The sequence below is a fragment of the Gymnogyps californianus genome, chromosome 3 (genome assembly GCF_018139145.2).
Source record: "Gymnogyps californianus isolate 813 chromosome 3, ASM1813914v2, whole genome shotgun sequence".
Classification (NCBI taxonomy): Eukaryota; Metazoa; Chordata; class Aves; order Accipitriformes; family Cathartidae; genus Gymnogyps; species Gymnogyps californianus.
The window spans coordinates 122,162,833-122,186,977 of record NC_059473.1 but is presented as its reverse complement, the minus strand read 5'-3'; the positions used below and the strand labels follow the sequence as shown (position 1 = coordinate 122,186,977).

At 35.4% G+C, this 24,145-nt stretch overlaps 1 protein-coding gene across 2 annotated transcripts in view; it reads right to left on the bottom strand.

The window, feature by feature from the left end:
* The window catches only part of SUPT3H (SPT3 homolog, SAGA and STAGA complex component), a 282,525-nt gene that overhangs the window by 204,428 nt on the left and 53,952 nt on the right, over positions 1 to 24,145 (bottom strand). The gene's annotated exons all lie outside the window — the stretch shown is intronic.

Genomic DNA, 24,145 nt, shown 5'->3' with positions numbered 1-24,145 from the left:
AGCCACCTGGTGACACAATGGGCATAGACTGAAATACAGCAAATTTCACTTAAACATAAAAAAAAAAAAAAAAAAAAAAAAAAAAAAAAAATCCTTTTACTGCGAGGGTGGTCAACCACTGGAACAGGCTGCTAAGAGACGCTGATGTAGTCTCTATCCTTGGAGATATTAAAAAACACAACTGGACACAGTTCTGAGGAACTTGCTCTAGCTGACCCTGCTTTGAAAAGGCTGGTTGGGCTAGATGACCACTGGAAATTCCTTCCAACTTCAACTTTTCCATGATCCCACTTAGACACGCTATAAAAATTGTGGGTTTCTTTTCCCCAAAATAATCATTCATCGCACTGTATATATCCTATATATTGTGCCATAATGATTAATTTTTTCAAAGTTCTCACAAATTAAGCAAGTCGTAGTCAGGGTGATTAAATACCTGAATTTGTATCAACAAGGTCAAAAGTGGAATACACCTTTACTTACTAAGCCCTCTAAAGCATGGAAATTTCGTAGGAAAAAACTTGACTACAGAAGAATACAGTCCATTCAGGCTCCTACTAGGCATAGAAAGTTACATTTAAGAAAGTAGATCAGACAAAAAAAAAAATTCCTGCCCCAATAGACATGGGTGTTTGTGTATGCACACATTGCTAGAACACAGTTTTAGCTTTAGGGATATTTTGAAAAGAGAAAGGAAGGCTTCATTCATCTAGTAATGAAAGAAGTTTCAAGAATAAGGAATAATGGAAGAAAAAGGGCTAAAATAGATAAGAAATAAAAAAGGGGGGTAGGTGAGGGTGACTAACAATTAGGAGCTAAGGAGCATTGATGCACATTCTCTAGATTCCTTAATAATTTAAGAAATACTGCTAAATACATTATTATCCTGAAGTCTGCAGCATGGGAAGACAGAGCAGATCTGACAGGCAAAGCCAGGGGCAGCAGTGCTCGTCTAGCTGATCAAATAGGGTAACAAATTTCTGACCTTTGCATGTACAAGGGGAAAATGAAGTTGATGAAGTATGAGCTGGATGAGCAGTGAGGTGGATTGAAAATTGTCTGAATAGTTGGGCCCAGAGGGTGGTGATCAGTGGAAGGAAGTCTAGTTGGAGGCCAGTAACTAGCGGTGTACGCCAGGGACCAATACTGGGTCCGACTGTTCAACATCTTCCTTAATGATCACCTGGCTGACAACAAAGGCGAGCTCTCATTACTCTGGCCCTTGGGTTATCCAACAACGAAGCCTCTGAGCAGGCAGTAGGCAGAAGTCAGGCATCATGTTGCCTGTGGTCAAGTCCATCGTCCTCTTCCACTTATGCAATCAACTGGTGGTAGTGAGAGAAAATAAAACCTGAAGCTGTGTCTGAAAGCGTATTTCATGACTAAGTATTCTTTGACTAACAGTGACTTTCATTTTGTTTGGCTCCATTCAGCTCAAACACATTTTTGTCATTGACCAGTGAATGACTATTGCTCTAATGCAGTATGATAAAATACATGTTTCACGAGTACTTTAATTAGGTGGATTTGTGATGCACGTGAACATCGAAACAGCATTTGTTCATGGTGGTGGAATAAGAACTGAATCCGAGCAGCCTGTTTCAAAAAGATGGAGATAAACAGACCATCAGTTGACAACAAAAAATTGCCTAGCCAATTCAAAGATGAAAAAAAAAAAAAAAAAAATTCGTTATCTTCATCAGCAAGACTTGCAATAACACACTTGTCCCCAAGAAAGGCCTATTAAGCCAAGTACTTGTATATACCTGTAGTAAAAGTCATAAAATAAGAAATATACCTTTCACATATTTAAAAGGTGCTCTGATTTTTCCTAATGCTGTAATTCCATCGATTAGCACTAATATTTATCAACTACCTATGACATAAAGAGAAGAGAGGACAGCATATTTGGTGTTAGCTCACCTTAGATCCAGAAAATCTAAAATAACTTTACATAGCATAACTCTGTTTAAACAGCAGCATCCTCAAAAGTCACAAAACATAGATGAAACGTGAAAATGTAGGAATGTATCGTTACCACTATAAAAGACATAAGTATTATGTCTGATAGTACATAAAAGCTGTCCTTTTATCTTCATTGGATTCTCCCCCAAAATTTGCAAAAATTAAGTAATATTAGTTGATAAAAATACACAGATAGTAAATTCACCATAATAACTGAAGTTTATGACATGCCCTCCAATTCCTTAAGTTCAGCAGGATCCTTTAAGAACATTGGCACGGCTACACTATGTTATATGCAGAAAAAACACATGATTAAAAAAATGCATTCTATCCTATTTAAGTTGAAACAATAGTAATGATCAGAGGATTGTGTTTACAAAAAACCCTACAACCCTAGAGAGTATTTCAGCAAACACACATCATTTTCTCAGGGCTAACTGCTGTAGCTAGTATGTCTGATATCATTTCAAGAGGTGGAAAGAGAAAATTCACCTACGTGTGATAATGTGTCTTTTACCAACTGCATGTTGGAATTAATTTTTTTTTCTAAACGAGAAGTTGGTATTTGACGTCAGCCTTTTTTAGTAAAAAGGCCACACTGAAAGTTAAGAGATGAAAAATGAGTTCGTTTGTTATTTCATCAAAATTCTTCCAGCAAACAGCATTTAAAAGATCCTGAAACTATGACCCTTAAAAAAAAAAATTCAGAATTCGATGGAAAATATAATGAAGTTAAGAAAGTAGACTATCTTTAACAATATATATTTGGTTCTTGATACATACACACTGCCCAATTTTGCAATTTCTGCTTAAAGCTCAGGTATCTAGCTTACTATAAAACAGATGGCAAGTAAATCAACACACTAGAATCTGTCTAAGCTGTGTGTGATAATATGGAGCGTTGTACTCCAGTTCACAGCTCCTTTAAAGCACAGCTCCTGCTGAAGATAAATTGTTTGATCAGTGGTGTAACAGGACCACGATCAGTTAACTTCCAATACAAGGATGCAAACAAAACATTGACAAATCCTACATACAGTCACGCTAAATTTACAGGAAGATAAGATGCCATACTTCACTACAGATTTGCAGATAAATTCACAGGGAGGATTTGGAACAGTATTCAAATAGTGCTTCAAAACCCAAATCTTTCTGAAACTTTCATGAGTGTGCTTCAGTACCACACATGTTGCATTTATACTTAACACCATTTATAAAACCAGATCAAAAACATTTCTGAAGGAAACCAACTTCTATAAAACAGATTTTACAAGAATTTCATTCTTGCAAAATTACACGTGTAATGTACAAAAATCCTGCAAAAGAACAAATTGGTCTTAACAGACTCATTTTTGTTGTATTTTTAAAACCACTGTACTGATACATGAGTAGTTTCTGTCCATAGCCTGATGTAGCCTGATGTTCTTCTATGCCCTATAAAGTGAACACAAAACTGCTGAAGAAGAAACATCACTTGTGTTAACATCTCCCCCCGCCGCCCTTCATATTAACCTCTCTACTTACTATCAGGAAGTCCTAACCACCTCAGAAATCTTTAGAGAGTATTGAGAGAGAAATTACTATTTAATTATATGAGTTTAAAATACCTTCAGTATTGCTGGAATTAAGCAGAGAGCACTCCTTATAATATTAGCAATATTGGTAGGTATCTATGCTACTGAGTTCAATTTTTTAAAGCGCTGAAGAGTTTTGAGATGTGACAGGTGCCAAAGGGACTACTAAGCTACCAAATTCTGCCTGACTACCACTTCCCAGCACTGAAATAGCATCACAAAAACCTTCCTTTGTTATCACTTAAGTCAATATGGAAATACTCAGGATAAAAAGATTATAAACACAAGAAACTATTAAATGACAAGCACGACCTATAGAGAAAAAAAAAAAAATTAAGCCTACAAATATAAGCTTCAAGATGCTATGCTGAACATAAAGCAACAATTTACACTAAATACAAATACATTTCAAAGCATTTCAGTAGTGATTCAAAAAATATTAAAGTAATTCACAGTTCCAGGTAGGCGATTTTTTCCTTATCTTCTTATTCTGTGAGATGCCTGAGTGACTGTGAACACAAAAAATACTCCAGGTAAATCACATAAATAAACCTAACCAACTGCAGTTTTTCTTCACTTCTAAGAAAAGTTATTTTTCCTGAAGTTTCTATATTCAATTTTTAACTTCTTTTACAAATGACTACAGACTGCTTCACGTAGCTGATCTGCAGAAATGCTGCTGCTACAGCTATGGTACAATGGCTTTTTATGGAACTGGGCACTGCCCAATTCCATAAAAACGTAGAAATAGTGGTTTAGTAGACATAAAGCCCTTCTTATTAAGATGGAAATAGCCAAACACAGTAGGCGTCTTGCAAAACTCTGTCCTAAACTCCAGAATGTGAAAATTTCTCTCCTGGGAATTTTCAAGATTTAGGCATAAGGACAAAGAAATACTTTTCGATTTAAAAAAAAAAAAAATCCCACTATAATTAACCCAATGAAAAAAAAAACTCTGAGCAGATTTGAGAACACCAAGGACTTTAAATAACACTGCAAATAAGGTGCTGATCCACACCTTTTAAATACTTGTGAATATGAACTTTAACCATTAAAAACTTGAAAAAAATAAAACCAAGATTTCAAAGCGGATTTTCAGAGGGCCTTAGGGTCAATATTGAGTTTTTATGGGGCCACCAAGCTCTGCCTTTGCATGTATGTGTGTGGCATGGAGGAGGGTAATAGAGAGGAATCTGTGGAACTGAATAGATTTAAGATATCTTTAAATACTTATTTATGATCTCCAACTTCTAAGAAGTTGGGACTGTTGATACAGACGGGAGAAAAATGCTGGCTTCTGAGATGGAGTGGGATGGAGCTATGATCAAAAGCTCTTCAGGATAAATATAAATATTTAATACTGCCTTCCTTAAATTAGCAGTGACTACCACCATAAACTTTCTGAAAGTCTTAGGGCAACATTTAATCCAAAAAGTTTCACCTATGAATTCAGAAAACCAAAAGGAAAAATATTAACATCAACTAGCAGTACCATATTGGGACAAAATGCAAGACTCACTTGCTTTAAAGGGAAAAGCATACTCTTTTTTCTTAGCTTGGCAGTCTTAAAACATCAAAGGTTAAAAAGTATTTCTTGGTATGTACATAAGTGTCAAACATAAATCTCGGCAGATTATACTGTTCTTTACATAAATGATGATTTTTTCTTGCTAAATTCTGCATTCAAAATCCACTGCATGGGCCAATAGGTGTACCTGTTCTAAACTTACTAATCCATCTGTTGCTATGGGTCCAAGGGTACAGATACCACGTGTACAAACTTTGTCATTTTTACTACGGAATTAGTATAGCTAACATTTTAGCAACATCCTAAAAGCAAAGAAATAATTTATGCCTATGACCGTTTGGTTTATGAAAAAAATAAAAAATAAAAAAAAGAAGGAAAGCTAAAGATGGAAAGGGAACTAAATGTTCTTTGCTTCATCCTGTTGAGACCTAAGAATTTCTTCTTTCCAGGTTTTCTCCTTCCCTCAAGCATGTAGTTTTCCATAACCAGTATGTTACAAAGTTAATGGTCAACAACTGGCATCCAAAGGCTTGGCTCTCAATTAACCTGCACTTCACACAATATTGCAGAAAGAATGCAAATTGGCTATAAACACAATCATGTACCCTTTTCACTGTTTCATTCAGAGTTAAATGACTTAGAATCATTGGAAAATTGCAAAAACATTCCAAAAAAGAACACCTCAAGCAAGCTTGCTTTTATTTTCAAAGACAAAAGACTGTGCAGAGACTTTGTTTCAGTCCTCCATGGAAAACAAAGACTGGCTAGTCCTTCGGAAATAATGGAGTCAAAGTCATTGCCTGGATACATGTTCAAGTGAACAAGATCGTTCCCTAAGTGAATGAACTTTTGAATACATTCATCAGGCACATAGAAATATGAAAGTGTACAAATTAGAAGAAATAAAATGGTACTAAGTGTGAAGAAATAATAGAAGGATGAGTATCACTTTCACCGGGTCTGTCTCTTACTTCTAAAGTATCATAGGTCTTCATTCTGAAAAGTCTTAGCGGCACTGTTGTTGTTCTCTTCCATTCCTGTATGCAACTCTCATTCAGTAGACAATTTCCTTATAATACCCAAAAATTTTTCCATTTATTCACCTGAAATGTTATCTGAGTTTTATTCAAATCAAGTGCTAACAGATATTTCAAGTATTAGATGCTACTACCAAAAGATACCATCATTACTGTTCCCTTAGTACTATTTACGGGTCAGTTCCTTACCAAGCATAATGTAATTCACTGTGGCAAATAGACTAAAAGGACAGACGGGCAACTCTGAAACTTTAAATCATAAAAAAAATAGCAAATTTCTATCCATACACCAATTTAATTCTCTTCCAATCCCTTCGTAATTAATTTTTACATACTGAAAGATTACCACAGCAGCAAATAGTCCCTACCATAAAATGGTCCTGGTGTCTGCTGAACCTCAGAATGCTACAACAGTAACAAGCAGCCAAAATCTGCACAGTAAGTCATGTAAGTTAATAAGCAATGCGATGCACCAAGCAGCATCTCAGAATAAAAACTCAAATGAAGATACGAACTCATTCTTTTCAGTGCAGTATCTGTGGATGAAATTGCATTCTGCTAGCATTAATTATCCACACTGTTCTTAAAGGACACGAACATCAATGTCATGGCAAAATTGATCTCAACAAATTTTTAGAGTTTGTCAGTGAAAAATTAAGTGGTAACTCAAGGACTACTCCAAATTGATTCCACTTCACAAACAGACAGTTCTGTTTACAGTTTGATGGTACTTAACCAATGCAGCTATCCACAGAAAGGTGTATGTTTCAGGGATCATGCTGCTAATCCCTGGATCAAATGAAGATGATTCTCTGTCTCCTTCCCCAAACTCTTCTGAGAATTTCTGACTACCTATTTCACTGTTGTTTCCAAAACTTTAGTGCTCTCCAGATTGGTCTACAACTTGCTCCTACATTCAGACTCAAGATTAGCATTGATCTACACCTTTAACATCTTCAGCCTAGTTTTCTGAGAAAACAGATTATAAACATGTTTATATTATCATATAGTCTATCTGCCAGCCTCTCCTTAATGACTTGCAAACCACAAGCTCAATAACATCTTATTAAAGAGGTAAAAGACCCAAATAAAATTTAAGTCCTTCTATAGTTTAGGTTAAAACAAAAAATCAGCTGCTAGACAGAGAAGAGAGATCCAATAACAGAACTCCCAGCGCTAAGGGAGGGGCAGGCATTATTCTTTATTCATTTATTTAAATGTTTTGGTTCACCTGCCCAAACTTTGGTAGATAAACGTTAGATATCTGTATTTACATTAACATCAATTGTCCTACACTCTCAGCAGAGAAAAGTAAGCAACTTGAGATTCACTTTAACCTAAGATAGGCTATATGAACGATCTAGTAGAGTTCCTCCTCTCTTTGTCATAGAGCAAAATGCAGACATATGGATTGTTTGTATTTGAGTTCACTTATCTAGGTCCACCTCTTTTACCTCATCTTACTTTTAGACAGTAACAGCATGCAGTTTTGTTCTTCACAGACCCAAATAACTGTGTTCTGGTCCATAATCACAAATCCAAGGTGCTGGAGTAAAACAAGGCCAGTGGTGCTCATACACAGCATCCACTTACAAAGCCAAGAATTACCCAAACTAGAAAACAAATGACAGAGAATGATTTATTTGTGGCATTATAGAGGAGTTTCAAAATAAGGAGAAAAAAAAAAAAAAGCCAGCACTCAGAAAATATTGGCGGAGATGATGCCTGAAGATTATGTTGCTCAGGAAGCATCAGAAGAGAGCATACTTTCCAGTAGCAGAGAGAAGAAAGCCATGCTTAGAGTCTTCTTTTACCCTTCAAGTGTTTTTTCTCTACAACAACACTTTCTTACAGCATGAGGCCACCCCAAAAGGTCTTCTCTAGAAGCTTGGTTTACACCTTGTTTTTGTTCCGACATTCCATTAATGTTGCAGTCATTACATGCCTTTACACTAAAATGTGAGGACATGTAACTGGATGTGTCATTCTAAAATTCATTTCCATGCTAACACAATTTCTACCTATAGACACAATCTCTCATCATGTTAACAAGAAAATATTTCAAAGAGCTAGAAACAAGGGTAATCACCTCTAGACAATTTATAATGTCTCATCCAGTTCAAATGCAGCATCAGAATGCATCCTCTTGCTTGTACAAAATACAAATAGAATCATTTAAATTAATTCTATGCTGTAATGCTATCTGAAGCCTACTTTCTGGTCACCAAGAAATGCATTTATTTACATGAACAAAAAAATAAAGATTTGTTGACCTTCTCCAGCAATCAGAAATCTGAAAATGTTTTCTTTTCCTGAAAGAAAGTTTGATATTAAGGCAGGCAGCCAGACTAACTTATAGTATTAGTGAATGCAGTTGTGATCAAAACTTTAAGTTTTATGGAAATTTAGAAGAGTTGAGTACAGACTTAACAGTGAATTTCATAGATACTTTAGTCACACTCTCTTTTTTGTTGCATTCCATTGCTGGGCCCTCATTTAAAGTATGTGATGATCCCTATAAAAGAAACATTACTTAGAATTAACTACATAAAATGGATCCAGAGAACATTAACAAAGTTCCCTTTATTGTAACCACAATTTGATTCCATTAAGCCCAGAAGCAATATATATGGGCATACACCAGAATAATTTGTCTTTGGAATTCCTGCAACACCTTGACCCCAAGGACCTCTCATGCAGTTCTACTTCTGAGACAACTTAACCTAGTTAAAAAAAAAATTTGAATATCTCTGTTCACATTAGAGTTTTGAGGAACACTGCAACTGAGACCTCCTCATCACATTCGGGTCTTTTTTTGCTGAGGAATGAGGCAACTTTGGCTGTTCTTAGAGCTCCCTTCTCCACGTCTCCTTTTTTACCTTCTCCTTTTCCCTTCACATTTTATTCACCTCTCTTCCCTTCCATCTAGCCTTCCTTTCCAGTCTTCAATTCTTCCATCAGCTTTTCCTGTCCTATATCCTCTCTCTCACCCTGCTTCATCTACACAAGTCTATGCACCTGGTTCAACCTTTGCCAAGGGTTATCAGCTGGGAGACTGGAAAATCTGAAGATGATGTGGTGGGCTGACCCCAGACAGCAACTAAGCACCCACATAGCTGCTCACCCCCTCACCTTCCCCCCAGTCCACGCTGCCCCACAATGGGATGCCATCCCAGCACCATCCAGTACAAACGAGTAAAGTCATTTTATATGATGTGGATTACCTATAGCAAATAGGAGTCCATTCAAATAAAACACAATTTGATATAGATCTCAAAGTAAAGCTACATATTTCAGAGAATACACACCATACCTGCAAAATGGACAACACCCTAGAAGACAACACTGAAAAGAAGTTAAGACTTAGAGCAGATATTCAATTTAACAGGAGTGCCCACTACAATAAGTCAAAAATGTTTCATAAGATCACCAGATCTAAGAGTGGAAAGTTATTTCACCTCTCTATGCCTCATTTGTGATACAGATATTAAAACTGTGCACCCAGTCTCAGGATCCAGTTTGAAAAGATAAGAGAAAAGTTATTGACTAGAAAATACAGCAAAAGACAGAGAGAATCCAACTTGTCTAGCTTAACAAAAAAAAACATCAAGAGGCGACTCAATATCCTAATGAAAGTATGTTTCCTGGAGGAAGATGCATGAAAGAATGGAGACAGCCAAAGTGACTGGAAATCAACACGAGACACACTCAAATTTGATTTAATACAACTACTTCTTAATTAAGTGATTGATGAATTAATTAAACAGAATACCAAGAGACCTGGTAGATTCATTATCTTTTCATGTTTTAAATCCAATCTGGATTACATTTTGGAAGAAAAGTTTTAGTCAAACATTCACTAACATTTTTGGTGGAAGTACTTTTTAAGAGGGATAACTGATGTAACAGGTTAGGCCAGATAAGCTAAAATACCCTTTTGGCCTTTAAATGCATAAACTGAAGACATGTCCAATGGCTGAGTTAGAGCATAAGGAAGCCTTAGAGATCCATGGATTAATCAGAAGACATTCAGAATGAACGCAACACTGAAGTTCAAGGAAGAGAAATACGGTATCGCTTGGGGAAATCAAGTTGTACAGAGGAAATAAGTAGGAGGAAATATGTATTGGGTTACCCAGAACGTGCAAAGGAAGCACCTCATAAATATGGCAACTAAATGAAAAGGTGGTGGTAAGGTCTGCTTTCCGTGGAGAAATAAAAAAGATGATGCAGACTGACAATGGAGAGAAGTAGGAGGGCACTACACAAGCAACAAAAACTGCTGACGTGTAAAGGTACTCTTTGACTGCAGTCACTGTACTGGAAACACAAAAGTATTTGTAAACTGGAAACAGACTGCTTAAAAGCATTAAAAAATCAGTAACCAACTTAGTAGTATTTCTATTATTACATTATACATTTGATAATTTTGGTGTACGTAATAATCTCAAGGAATAGCAATTTTAATGAATTATTTTTTCTTTAAAGAGTAAGATTAAAGGGTGTTTTCATACAAATCTAAGTAAGCAACTGTTTACTTAGTTTCAGCATCAAGCAAAACAACAAGCAAATTTAGTCAGAAAACATGTTAGCGATACACATATAAATAAAGGTTTCAAAAGTTCCCATTAAATTTAGGAGGAACTAGATCAGGCCCAAACTAAATCTAGCAAGAATTAAATCTAACAAATTGAATTAAACTATCTAAAAAACCCACCAGCATTTATTCTTCAAAAAGTAGTTAGTTATTCTCATTTGTATAACTCTTAGCATCTTTAAATCTTTCTCATTTTTCAAATATTAGTGTCCATATTTAGAAACGTAAACAGATTTGGACTCATTTGCAAAAGTGCTGAGCATTTGCAATTCGTCGTGAAAACAACGTGAACTGCCAGAGCTCCACACCTACGAAAGTCTTACCACATTTCTGTAGATGTCCAAATATGGATCTATCTATTGAACTTCAGGCACCCACAACTGAGAAATGTGGCTTTTATTTATAATTCTATTATTACATATTAATTTTTATTGCTTTGATAACGTAATTGTAGTTATTACTTCAGCATCTCTCCTACACTACGCTACCCTAGGATAATCACTGGTTTAAATGTCAGTGGACCAAACTGTTTTCATTCATTCCAATATTTCTTTCACATGTTAATACTTTTTAAATTAAATCATTCCCCCGAAACTGACATCACAGATTTAACAGTTACTTCCTGATTAGAGAGGAGAGGAAGATGAATAACTCAGACTTTTCAGATATGTATGAGAAATCTTTCAAAGTATACCTCTTGAACCCCAAAATCCCAACAGTTAAATAATTATAAACCAGATAGGTCTTTACACAGAAGTTTTATCATATAATTATGATGCTGATCATTTAGAAATATCCAAAATGTCTCCAGCATTTTTAAACAGCTAAGCAAAGTTATTTTTAAAATCAAACATATGTGCTTTTTTCTGTTTATGTCTTCGGAAAGAACATTCTGTATAATGAAAAACATGACCAAATTTTTCACAGTACATCACTATAAAACCCTATAATTGACTTTTTGGGTTGGTTTACTCTATATCTATTTTTGTCCATGTAGAAAACAGCAATGATGTGGCGAAAAGACCAAAATGTAGGTCCCATTGCAGGATAAGGCTCCATCCTGATTAGTGAAGAAGTATCATGTTTTCCCTGGGAAACATGCCCATTTTGTAAAAGGGAATTCAGTCCACATGAACCTCCTCTTTAGGGGGAAAGAAAAAAAAAAAAAAAAAATCAGTCCTTTTAAGCAGCACAGACTCTAGTGATTGCTCTCAGCTTTAGCTGAGAATGACTCAGAGCCTTTCCATTAAACAGAACGCAACTCTGCTGATTAAGTTTATTATAAGTTGTCCCAATATGAAATTCCTGCTTTTCAACAATATTCTTCAAAGCTTAGACCTAAGATTTTCTTGTATTATTATTTTAGTTCAACCTGAAATGACAAAATGTTTAACATCAACTACTTTTTCCCAGAAGAAATAAGCTTTCTAAAAACAACACAAACACAAGTAGGGTGGTGAGAATATATTCACCGTTTCAATTGCTACTGAGATGACGGCACATAACTCAATGCAAATGAAAGTCAACTTGAAATAGTAAGTCAGAAAAAACAAATACCGGCACTAAAAGAATTTCTCATTTTAAGTATTATCCATCCACAAAAATTAATTTAGATTATGCATTTTATTTTAGATACTATTCTCATTCCTCTAAATGGCCTTTAAGCTCTATTATCACAGATTACTTATATGCCCCAATCTCAGAGTATAAAGAAACTGTGCAGGCATTGCCAAAGGAGTTCACATGCCAAAGAAAAAAAAAAAGCTACTTCTTTCAGAGTTAATTAAAATAAATCACATGGCATTAAACTTCGACTTAAAAGTTCAAAGAAAATACTGTTATCTTTCACATTGTTTAACAGCAAGATATGCCATAATTGCTCTGAGGTAAATCTTAGAGAAATTGAAGATGACATCTAAATCACAAGCTTGAGAAACAGGGAACATACCGTCCACAGTCAAAAAGAGAGGATAGGTTTAAGAGGAAAGGTAAGTAATTTTCTTTAGCTCAGAGACTAAGTTAAACTGCAGCTGCAGTCACTAATATTGTCACTAATATTAGATTCTCCCAAGATTTCAAAGAATCTAGGGTCTGATACCAAAATCAGAAGTTCCAGTAAACCAGTTTAAAGTGCTGGAAGTCAGGTGTAGCTTCTCTATTGGGGCCAGAGTCTCTTTAATGGGCTGCTCTTACAAATGTAATACGTACAGGAGATTATCCTACTCCAGCCAAGCCTCACTGAATTGCTTCCACAAGCAAAGATGCTGATTTACAAAAGTGAATGCAGGATCTGTTTCAAAGATGAAATGTGATGAATGCCATATAAGACCTTAGGATTGACTGACGGATTGTTTTTGTTTGGTTTTTTAATTACTGAAGGAAAAAGAAAGATGACAAAGCTTGCCCCAATAAAATTAAAAATTCTTAGCTATACTTATTTGAGAAGTTTTAATGATAAAAACGTCATACAGAAATGTAACAGAAATATACAGTCAACTGTAACTAAAAGATAATAAAGTGGTTGTACTCTAAGAAAAAACAATTAAGTCAGCACGTTTAAAAAGAAGAAAAGAAAAACATATCTGAGATTTAGGTCCAGTTACACAGCCTAGAAGAGAAGCTTTAATGTCAATAACAACATTATTTTACACCATTCACATGAAAGAATGTAAAAGTACTTTAAAGACCTGCCCCAGTGACGTACACTGCGAAACAACTACAGCAGTACACATTTACGGCAAAGATTCTGACAGTAACATCAAAGTAACAGACTGCACTTCATGGCCCTGTTCTCCGTAAGTTTAAGAGTATGAAATACTTACGCTATTGGGCAAGTACTGGGTGAATGGTATGCATGGGTGAAGCATGATGTTTCCTTCAAAGGCAGTGGAGAGAAAGATGTTATGATTCATCTGGCTGATTTTAGACATTTATTTTGAAGTGCATCACTAACTAAAATCACTTATTTTTCTCTGCTGGCTATTGAAAGAAAGGTTATGCTTACTCTCTCAGATGCGTACGCTGACAATGCAGACATTTGAAGTTAATGAAATGAATCCCTCTTGCAACAACTATTTAGCCATAAATGAACAGGAAGAGAAGATTCATGCCTGGTTAACACGAGAAATGAAAAGAAAAATCTACTTAGAGTTACAACAGAAGTTTCTGCCATCAGTGAGATGTTTCCCACCAAGGAGGGACATGCGCTTCAACAAGACCCATCCTCTACCCAGGGATGCTGTAATGAGAACTAGCAAGGTTCAGACATACACTTTCCTGGAATTTGAAGGTAGTCAAAGCAGTCCTCACCAATAGACCCAAAAGGTCTTGGAATTAGAACTGCCCCAGTATTTTTAAAACTCTATCCGACTCTAGGGGTTAAAATATTGTGGGTAAGAGAAGGATTTGGAGGGGAAACACACTAAATCTTTCTCTTCATCCAATGGAAAGATTGTGCTTAGTTCTGCTCTTACACAGAAGACATTTCTGTCGGAATTCACAACAAAATCTATTGATCTGTGGACATTTTTAATCACTGAAAACAGCATAGGCCGTTAAAGCAAATCTCTCACTTGTCGATATCAGTCTGAAACAACTGAGATTGTTTACCTGTGTGGTAGGTAAAATACTGAATCATTCAATCAACATAAAATGTAAGTGCCGTAAGTCAACACGAGAAGGGTCACAGAACTATTCCCTCTGTCAGTGCAGAATCTTTTGATGATACCATCAAAACCATGAGATACCGTATCGTCACACATCGTCCGTATGTCGTGGCCCTGATGGAAAGCAGAAAGACTTCATGGAGCCTATTCACTCTCTCAATTGGGTTCCAAAGAACGGAAATGCTTATTTCCCTCTAGAATTATCCACTAATTGAAAGAAATAATCTTCCCACAGAATGTACTTATAATGTATAACTCATTTGCAGTTGATGACATTGAGGACAAGTTAGCAAGACAGAAAGATAAGCAAAGGGCAGCCTTAGAAAAGACTAAACGGAAGACTTAATTTTCCACTAACCTGCCTTACAAGTGTAATATCCACCAATAGTAAGTACAGTTGCTATTTAGAAAGGGAAGATGAACTCACTGATCTCTCAGCATCCCTCTCCAGCATCGCCTGTAGTGTTAAGAAACAAGGCTTATGCAACTGCACTGACCAGCCATCTACCACCCCCATCCCTCTTAATTTTGTCAAATTTTGCTGAAATGGGACAATGAGCAAAGAGGTAATAGTGATGCAGAAGTTTTGTAAAAATAAACTGTTGTGTAAGGAAAAGAGTCTTAAATCAGCCATGATCCAGTTCCCTTGCCAAATCAATGCAGTAAAGACTAGAGCTAGAGCTTCTGGACAACAGAAAAGTAGGGCTCAAACATCAAGAAAAATAAGTTCATTGAATAATTTGTTCAATAGTTTTATAACTGAATGCTTACATGGACAACAATTATCCGTTAGTACTCAAACATGTCTTGGATCCTTGAGAGCTAGTATTCAAACATGTTTTGAAAGAAATACAAACCTCATGATCTGAGGCTGAAAATTGTATCTTGGTATGAAGGATTACAATGAGACCTTCTTAGAAAGCTGATTATCCCATATATCTACTGCAAAGTTACTTTCATCTTTCTCTACAACATGTGGTGATGGCCATAATACAACACAATACCTCAAGTTAAAGTTGAATTAAAGAATTCCTAAATTCCTGTTAGATATAACTTATTAAATATGTTTGTATTTCAGAAACTTAAATCACTAACTGACGGCCAGGTGGTTTTTTTTCCCCCACATGACTAGGCTATTGCACAGCCGTCCTCTTTCACAACTCTTACACTTTCTTCTTAAGCAACCAATTCTGGCCGCTGCTATAGACAAAATACTGAAATACATGAAAAAGAGACTCAATATGGGTTTGTTATAACAAGCCATAAATCCCTCTTGATTAAACACTTTGTTTACATTTTAACAAAGCTATTCTCTTGCTACTTCTGGGGAAAAAAGAAAAAAAAAAACCCACCCCATATTTATATTTGCATGATACTTATTTGAAACTACTAATGATGCCACACATATCCCCATATTATGCTACTTGTCTTGCTCAACCCATATTCCAGGCTTTTCCAGAGATTAGCAAGTACATCTGGCTACAGTGTTTTCAGTTTTACATGATTTCAAAATATTCACACTGATACAACAATGTAGCAAATAAAAAAAATCTAACGGCATTCTGGAAGAATCAAAATGAATCTGCTATTTGAGAGGGTTGTGTTTGCGGGCAGTTGTGGGGGGGTTTATTAGTCTTATACTATTAGCAGTAATGTCAGACACTTAAAAGGTCCATAAAGTCTATGCATCGAAATAAATGTTATTTTCCTTTTAAACAAGAAAAAGGGAACAATTTCACCTCAAATGCCCTCCTCAGCCACATCGTAATACCAGTCCACTTTTGCCATACAGATAAGCATGCGTAGGCTATCCCCCAAAAGGTTGTCATACAATGAAAATTTCATCTCGGCATCCAGCCCTGTAAAGTAATTTCTCAAAATATAAAAATACATTTGACAATTGCTAACCTGAATTTTCAGCGTCACTTGAAAAAAATCAACGGATCACCTCAAAAAGTTTTTGGGGATGGGGGGGGTTCGCAGGCAGGAGGGGGAGAAAGAAGTCTACAGTTAAGCACGCCTTACTACAGATACTCCATTTTAAGTCTAAGAAATGTAGACAGGAAAAGCAGCTCAATTACCTTGTTATCACACTGATAGAGGCGTAGGCTTTTAAATAATCACATGGCGATGCAGAAATCAACAGTCAGGCCACAAAACTGCTACCTCACAAAACTCTTTAATGGATGAGAAAGAAGAAGGGGAAGTTAGAAGTTTTTACCTACTACCTCTGGAAATAATCAGGATTCAGGGAAAACACGACTGAGTTTTATACAACCATTAAAGAACCACTTACAATATGTGTGGTCCTTCTCTAATCCAAAAACACGGTATCAACGCTTTTGAATAGAGTTCTGAATATACTTCGGATGTGATTAGATACATTTGCACCAATCAATCTTTCAAAAGGAAGTTTTGATTTACTACTCTACTGTGTTGAAATGTTTGAAAAAGAAAACATTAAGTGTTTGAATATAATCATCATAAATCTGTGACAATATAAGGATAAATCAGTCCAGATGGCAGTGTGATAACATTTTTTGTTTCTAATCTATAAAAAGACATATAAAGTTCACCCTCAGGCATATATAAAAGTGTGGTTGAAATCTAAGATGATAAATGCTGGATTCAAAACTGAAATTTTAAAAAAGTCTCAAATAAGTGTTTAATAACAGATACACACATTATGGTTCCAGTATATTTTGCCTGTCTATCATGTTAAGAATTATTATAAATTATCACCTACAAAGTTATATTTTGAAACTTTACTGGAGCTTTTATTATTATTAAGCACACCTTAAGGCATAATTTTGTTTGTACCTAAGGATGAAATGGAATCAAACTTATGCCCAAAGGGTTTCATCAAAGTATAGTTTTAGGAAATAAAGTAGGATAATAGTAAATACGCAAGTGAATCTCTCCCAAAAGTCAGTCATTTTAGATAAATTAATAGAATTTTAGTAGCCTTAATATCATGGGCTAATCACATAGCTTTCAATTGGGCTATTCCCTTCAGAAAAGGACTACAAGATTAAGGTGCAGATTACTGAAACCAGCATTTTCCAGACTTTAAGTGGTAACCCCTTTCCCACTCAAAGCCTCACTTTTATGATACATACAGCTATTGGGGGTAGTCATATAGCTTTCAATAGGCCAATTCTTCCAGAAAGACTAGGCAAAATCATTAAGAAGATCAACAACTGGAGCACAAAATATCACCATTCAAAGAACCAGGCTTAAAAGTGTTAACAATATAAAGAAGACATTTAAATGAGGGGGAGGGGGAAATCTGAAAAAACTCAGATTGACTACCCTGATAAAAGGAAACTGGAAAATACCTTATTGTTTTAAAAATTCACAGCGAAATATTACTGTTTGGATGACCAATAAATTACAAATCAAATTAATACTACTAAGATTATATGCTTTTGAAAATACTTCTACAGAAGTACAGCCTACTTACCTTTATAAGCATAAGCAATTACAGTTCTTAAGTTTCTGCATCCTGATTCTACACAGGTTATTCATTTATACACTAACATCAAGTCTTTGAAGATTTGGTGACTTTCTACCCATAGTAATACACTGTTACACAGTATGTAGCCCTATAATCTGGATACTGTTATCAGTTTATCTATACATAAAACCTTCCGAATAGGGATCTCTATAGAGATCAAGTACTCCTCTATAAAGCCCAGTACTGAATTCTTAGGGAAAGCCCCTACTTGGTTTTCTCTCCAACAGACCTAAAGTTTAGCCTAAGGTTATGACTAGACAACTGTGTTTTATAGCTACAGATAAAATTCACCTCCATGATCTTCTCTTATTCCTTTTTAAGCCACTCCAATTTTTGACTTCTACTGTACCTTGTGGCAATGAATTTATGAATTCAACAATTTAATTATGCACTGTTAAAAAACTACTTCCTTGTGTTCATTTTAAGCCTGCCATCTGATAATTTAATTAGGTGCCCCTAGTTTTTGTTACAAAAAAAGGAAATAATTGTTCCCATTCACTTTCTCCACATTGCTCATAATTCTAGATTTCTATCACATTCCCCTCCCAGCTGTCTCTTTCCAGGCTTTAGCACCCTGTCAATTTAGCTTCTCCTTGTATGGAATTCATTCAATTCTTTTCTAATTCTAAATCTAAAATACTGGTTTTTATAATAGGGTGAGCACAACAGCAGAACTACTAGTAACACTGTTTTCCTCATAAACTCTCAATTACTTTAAAGTCTAATCAATTTTTGACAACTACTAAGCCTCAACTACTAAGCTTTGAGAGGTATCCATTGTGAATCTCAGATCTCTTTTTCTATGAAAATAAACAGCACAGAGTTCGTACACATGACTTTGGGTTTATTAGCAATGGATTTCACCTATTTTATCACCCACTCAATTCTGTGAAATCCTTGGGTGGCTCTACACAATCAGCATTTGATTTCAGTACGCTAAATAACTTTGCCATTAGCAAGCTTTCTCACTTCTCCAAGATCCTTGGTAGATCTCGCAAGTAACTTTGCTCTAGTGTGAAAATAAACTATTCCTGCTCTTAATTTCTCATCTTTTATTTAGCTGGCATCTTGTAAAAGGATCTCTTCTTTATATTCCACAACATTTTGTAAAGCTACTGAGACACTGAAGCTACTAAAAAGCCACCAAGCAATTTACTAAAAAGATTAAAACTACTGAATTCCATGCCAATGTGGCAATTACTTCTTAGCAATATGACAGAACCTGAAAACACGCAGTTTTGCAGTTCCTTTTTAGACAGGATGTTCAACAGAACTTATAAATAATTTTGTGTTGAAACAATGTGCAGTATTGACATTTAATTGATAATCACTGGGTTTAGACATTAATTCATTCATCCAAGAAACCTTATTTTTAATCAATAGCTATAGTCATTAAATAAATCCTTATTTTTTGCTATATGTGGAACAAGCAATAATAAACTACATTGAATATTGTTTGAGTAAATTAAGTAGCAATACTTGAAAATAATAAACATTTCTGCTCTTCATATTTTTTATTATTCAAAGCACACAAAAAGGAGCTAGATATGAATACAGGATACAAAAAAGGTTAGTCAACTCTCACATGACGACTGAATTTTGTGTTAAGCCATGAATGATCTAAATTGAAGTTACATAAACAGAAAACTAATGCCACTGGCAAACAGCCCCGTTCTGTAACGTTCTATTTGAGAATCACTGGTTAAAGAAAAAGAGACACTGAGCTTTGACAAAGAACGATATGGGAGATGACATCAACTTCTTTCGGCAAATGAGCTCAGCGTGCCAGCTAGCTGACAAATTAGCTTCTAAAAACCACTAACAGTAGCTTACAAAGTCACAGCTGTTATCCTGTTTTGAACAACAAAATGTTGATCTCAGTTGAAATGTCTAGTTTTACAGAAGATTTGTAAGTGTCCTGATTTTATTTTTTTTTTTAAAAAACAAAGCAGTAAGTTATATTGAGAAAAGCACAAGGGACAGGCAATGACTGTACTCTGATGACTCCATGGTGATGTTTAATAGACAGGATTAAGTATAACACTTGCTTATGTTCTGCACCCTCCTTAAATTTAAAAAAATCCCTAGAGTTACAGGCTCAGTAGCAACATAAATCTACAAATATGAAAGTACCACAGTCACTAGCAATTTCTTTAGCTAACTCAAGCAGTTCCCAGGATACTAACTTTGATAGTGGGAAGAAATGCATCAGAAAACTTGTAGAGATTCCATTAAGGGAGCTAAATCAATTGAAAGATGCTAATACTGTACTAAACAAATATTCTACAATGGTGACTGGTGGATGAAGTAAAAAAAAAATAAAAATCATAATATCACTTAGCACTTCAACTATTTAAGTAGTGTAAATCTTCACTTATGGTAAAATATCAGGCGGTCTTCTCTATTTCTCAGTTATAAGGGACTAAAAACCTCTATTAAACACAACAGAGACAAACTCAGTCTTAATGTTGGTACTCCTATGACCTTCATCATTGGTGTGTGAACATCCCTCAAACGACATAAATTAAATTTATTAAAGTTTAAAAAAAAAGGAAAAAGAAAACTATCATTCCCATTCTACAGATGACAAACTGAAGGACATAACAATTTACCTAACTTCCTGAAGGTTCAAAGAGAAGTCTGTGGTTCAGCCCCACAGCTAAACTCACCTCTCAAGCACCAGACTACAGCCCTTTGCCACTATAGCATTCTCTCTGTTTTTTACAGCTCTTTTACCTCCATAAAATTGCAATAACTTCAGCATAATCACTCCTGATTTATGGTAAATGAAAGGAACGCTCAAGCCAAGACAGATGCATACCAAGTTCAAGTGACTAGCCCAAAGCTAACAAAAAAACACTGGTCAAAGCTTCGATTGAAACTTCTAAGATCTTATGTTTAGACATCTAATAAAGATCTTCAATAATACTACATGAGGCCTGTTTCTATCAACACATTTTCCTATTTTTTCATCTTTAACTAAAGTAGAGATAGTATAATAATGAACTAAATAAGACCGCAGGCATGTTAAGAGCTGAACACAACCACGTATTTTCAACAGCAAGTCTAGTACTTATTTTGGAACAGGTACTACCAACTCCCCAGTTCAGACCCAGAATCGGTCTGTCTCCCTTACGTACCTGTGAAACAGAAATTAACTTGTTTACCTCCTAAACAAGCATGAAGGAGGACAGAAGCAGCTAATAATTAATATCTGAAAATACAAAACACAGCAAGTTCCATTAACAAATACCCTGTTTGTTAACAGTGAAAAGTAGCAATACGGAAGAAACATTTTTCTCCTTTTCTTGGTTCTCTCTCTTTCCACAGAAATATGAGACTTCTACAGACTTCTATACAGCCATCAAAAGAAATGCAAAAAAGAAAAAAAGGTATATACAACGTTTTAATGATCTTTCCACAGTCTCACAGAAAGACTGGCTTTGCCGTTTATAGAATTCTTTATCCTCAATACTTTAGGCCCTTCCCATCCCAATTTCACAAATCAGTAACTTGCAACTGAAAAAAAAAATTACATCAGAGTCACTAAGAGGTATTTTAAATACTCGACTTCTCACTAAACCCACCACTTTTGAGTTCGTTAATCAAACAACTCAAAGTAAAACTGTGGTAAAATGAATCCATGCCTCTTGACAGTCAATCAGTGTCCTGAACAGTGAAGCATCTTTTTGGTTCTTGATCTATATACGGCTTAGTTCAAACGCAGCTCCTGTGCATGATATAGGTCAAATGATCAGCAAGAGGTCAGTGTTGGCATGAAAGCTGCCGAAATAATCAAATCCTTAAAATTTTTTTTAAGCAAGGTACAAACCGTTGAGATGGAAACACCATCTCAGGACCCATCAGCTTACCTCACCTTGCCCTGTTTTGCACTGAAGTGGACCACAGGGAACACTCTCATCTCCTACCCCTGAGCCACCTGCAAGTTATCCAACAACCTACATGGCCAACGTGTCAGGAGTTGAGGCCACATGAAGATTCTGGTATTCAGGTGAAGGAGACTTGCAGCCTCAATCTATTACTTCCAGTGTTGTGATGAAACCATTCGGTCTCCATGAAGCTACACACTGGAACCTATAAAAAGTTGCATATGTTCTTGATCATAAAAGTGGACATGCTGAGTTCCAATTGTTAATTTTATGTTTGGAAAACACATACAATGAAGCTCATCTATGCACAAGAACAAAGAAACGTCATACTAGATCAGAACAACACTCCATCTAACCATGCCCCCTTTTAGGAAGTGATCAATAATTATCCATTCCTTGTTTAAACCACGGTATTTGATTTGTAGACGTTCATACATCCATCATTGAAAAAACGAGCTGTTTAAACTTATAGTGATGTATAGATAAAGCTAAGCCTTTTCACAAAAAGCACACCCTAGTTGTGTACTCTAGAGTGACTGAGAAGTTTGGTTTTTAATTTGTCTTTTATTTTTTTAATTTTATTCTCTCTGTACCTCCACCAAACTATATATCTGATATAGAGAATAACATATTTCTCTCAAGAGTACTGTGAAGAAAAAAAAAAAATTAATATTTGTTAAGTACTCTCATAGTGTGACATGTCACAAAAGAGCACGTGAAAGTTAATAATTCTTCTTAGTAATTCTTCTTCATAATAGAGTTTGAAAACTGTGCAGGAAAGATGGCAGACAGCCATATAATGAGCAATGAGTGATAAAAAGAAAGCCACTGAATAACTAACTCTGAAGTGAGCAATATTCCTTCCATGCATAGAATGAGTCAGGACTTCTAGGGACGAAAAAAAATGCAATCAATTAACACTATTATAATGTACCACATACAATGGGGTTGTACTAAGAATCACTGGAAACATTAATTCTAGCATTTCTGTGCTAGTTTCATCAACTTATTCTTCCAGTGTAGAGTTTAGCTAAACTTATTTTAGCAGAACAACACAGATTTAAGGAAAAAAAAACCCACAAACCAAACAACTATCAGTTGGGAATAGTTCTATTTGCAAATTCTTCAGATTTCACCTCTAAATTAATAGGCAATCTTGTAGAAAATCTTTACTATTTTAGCTGTATATCTGTCATATGTCCAATCTAGGAATAGTTACTAATGAGAGCTGAAAAGAAAAGCACTCAAAGAATTAGTGTTCTGCAAAATTCATGAATTCTAAAAATGTGTCTGGGCATAATAATGTCAGGTAAAGAATGTCTGACTCTTTCAGTTTATTTCAGTTATTCAAAAGGAAAAATAAGCTTGAATTACTGTAGCTCCTATATACAGATAAAACAGATATTTTCCTCCCACATCAGAAAATGAGAAGATTGAATTGCGTTCAGTTATGAATTGGATTTGTTCTTCAATTAAAAGAGAAGAAAAATAAATCATACTGATGCTAAATGACAAACCAAATGCTATTCCATTGTAATTTTGTCCAAAAGACAACTAAATTTGTTATTTCTTCAACTCTTTGATCATTATGTTTAGCTTGCAAAGATGCCACTTACTACTGCAAATACTCCATTTCTGAACAGACTGGTATCATTTTTCCTGAAACTGAAATATAAACATTCTGCTGCAGAGCTGCTTCAAACCCACACTGGGCAAAACTGGACTTAAAAAGCAAGAAAACATTTAGATTTTCATGGAAAATAAAAATAATTTAAAAAGACTTTGAAGAAAGGACAACAATTACGGATTTTACAGAATGAGCAGGATAAAGATGGCAAAATAAAATTGCATATTCTACATATTCTGCCTTATTCCGAAATCGCAACAGTTACTGAAGTTTCTTTTTAAAATAAGAAAAGATATACTCCACCTATACAGACGTAAAGGCACAAAATGTGAAAGATAAAAGTTAGCCCATTTTACACTTCACAGAGAATACAGTTATTTCTGAGGGCCCCAACCTTAAAGCCCATGCCATGAGAATGAACTCTGGCTCACGAAAAGTCACGCTTCCTTTAGCATTGGGGTTTTTGGCAAAGCAGCAAACTGCCCAGAGCACTGCTTGATCTTACAAAATGGTCTGGTAGCATCAATCTGTACATCCCCATGGGTTCCCCAAATACATGAAGAAGCCTGGCTACAAGGACCTGCTCTGGCAGCACGATTACAGAGTATGAAATCCAGGAGATGAATATCACAGAGGATGTAACTCTTATAATCAACCTCATCTAATGGATTTTGGTACAATGTAAGTGTTATAGGAATTAATCTATAGTGTAGATCCCACACCCCTAAAATACAACTTTCTTTAA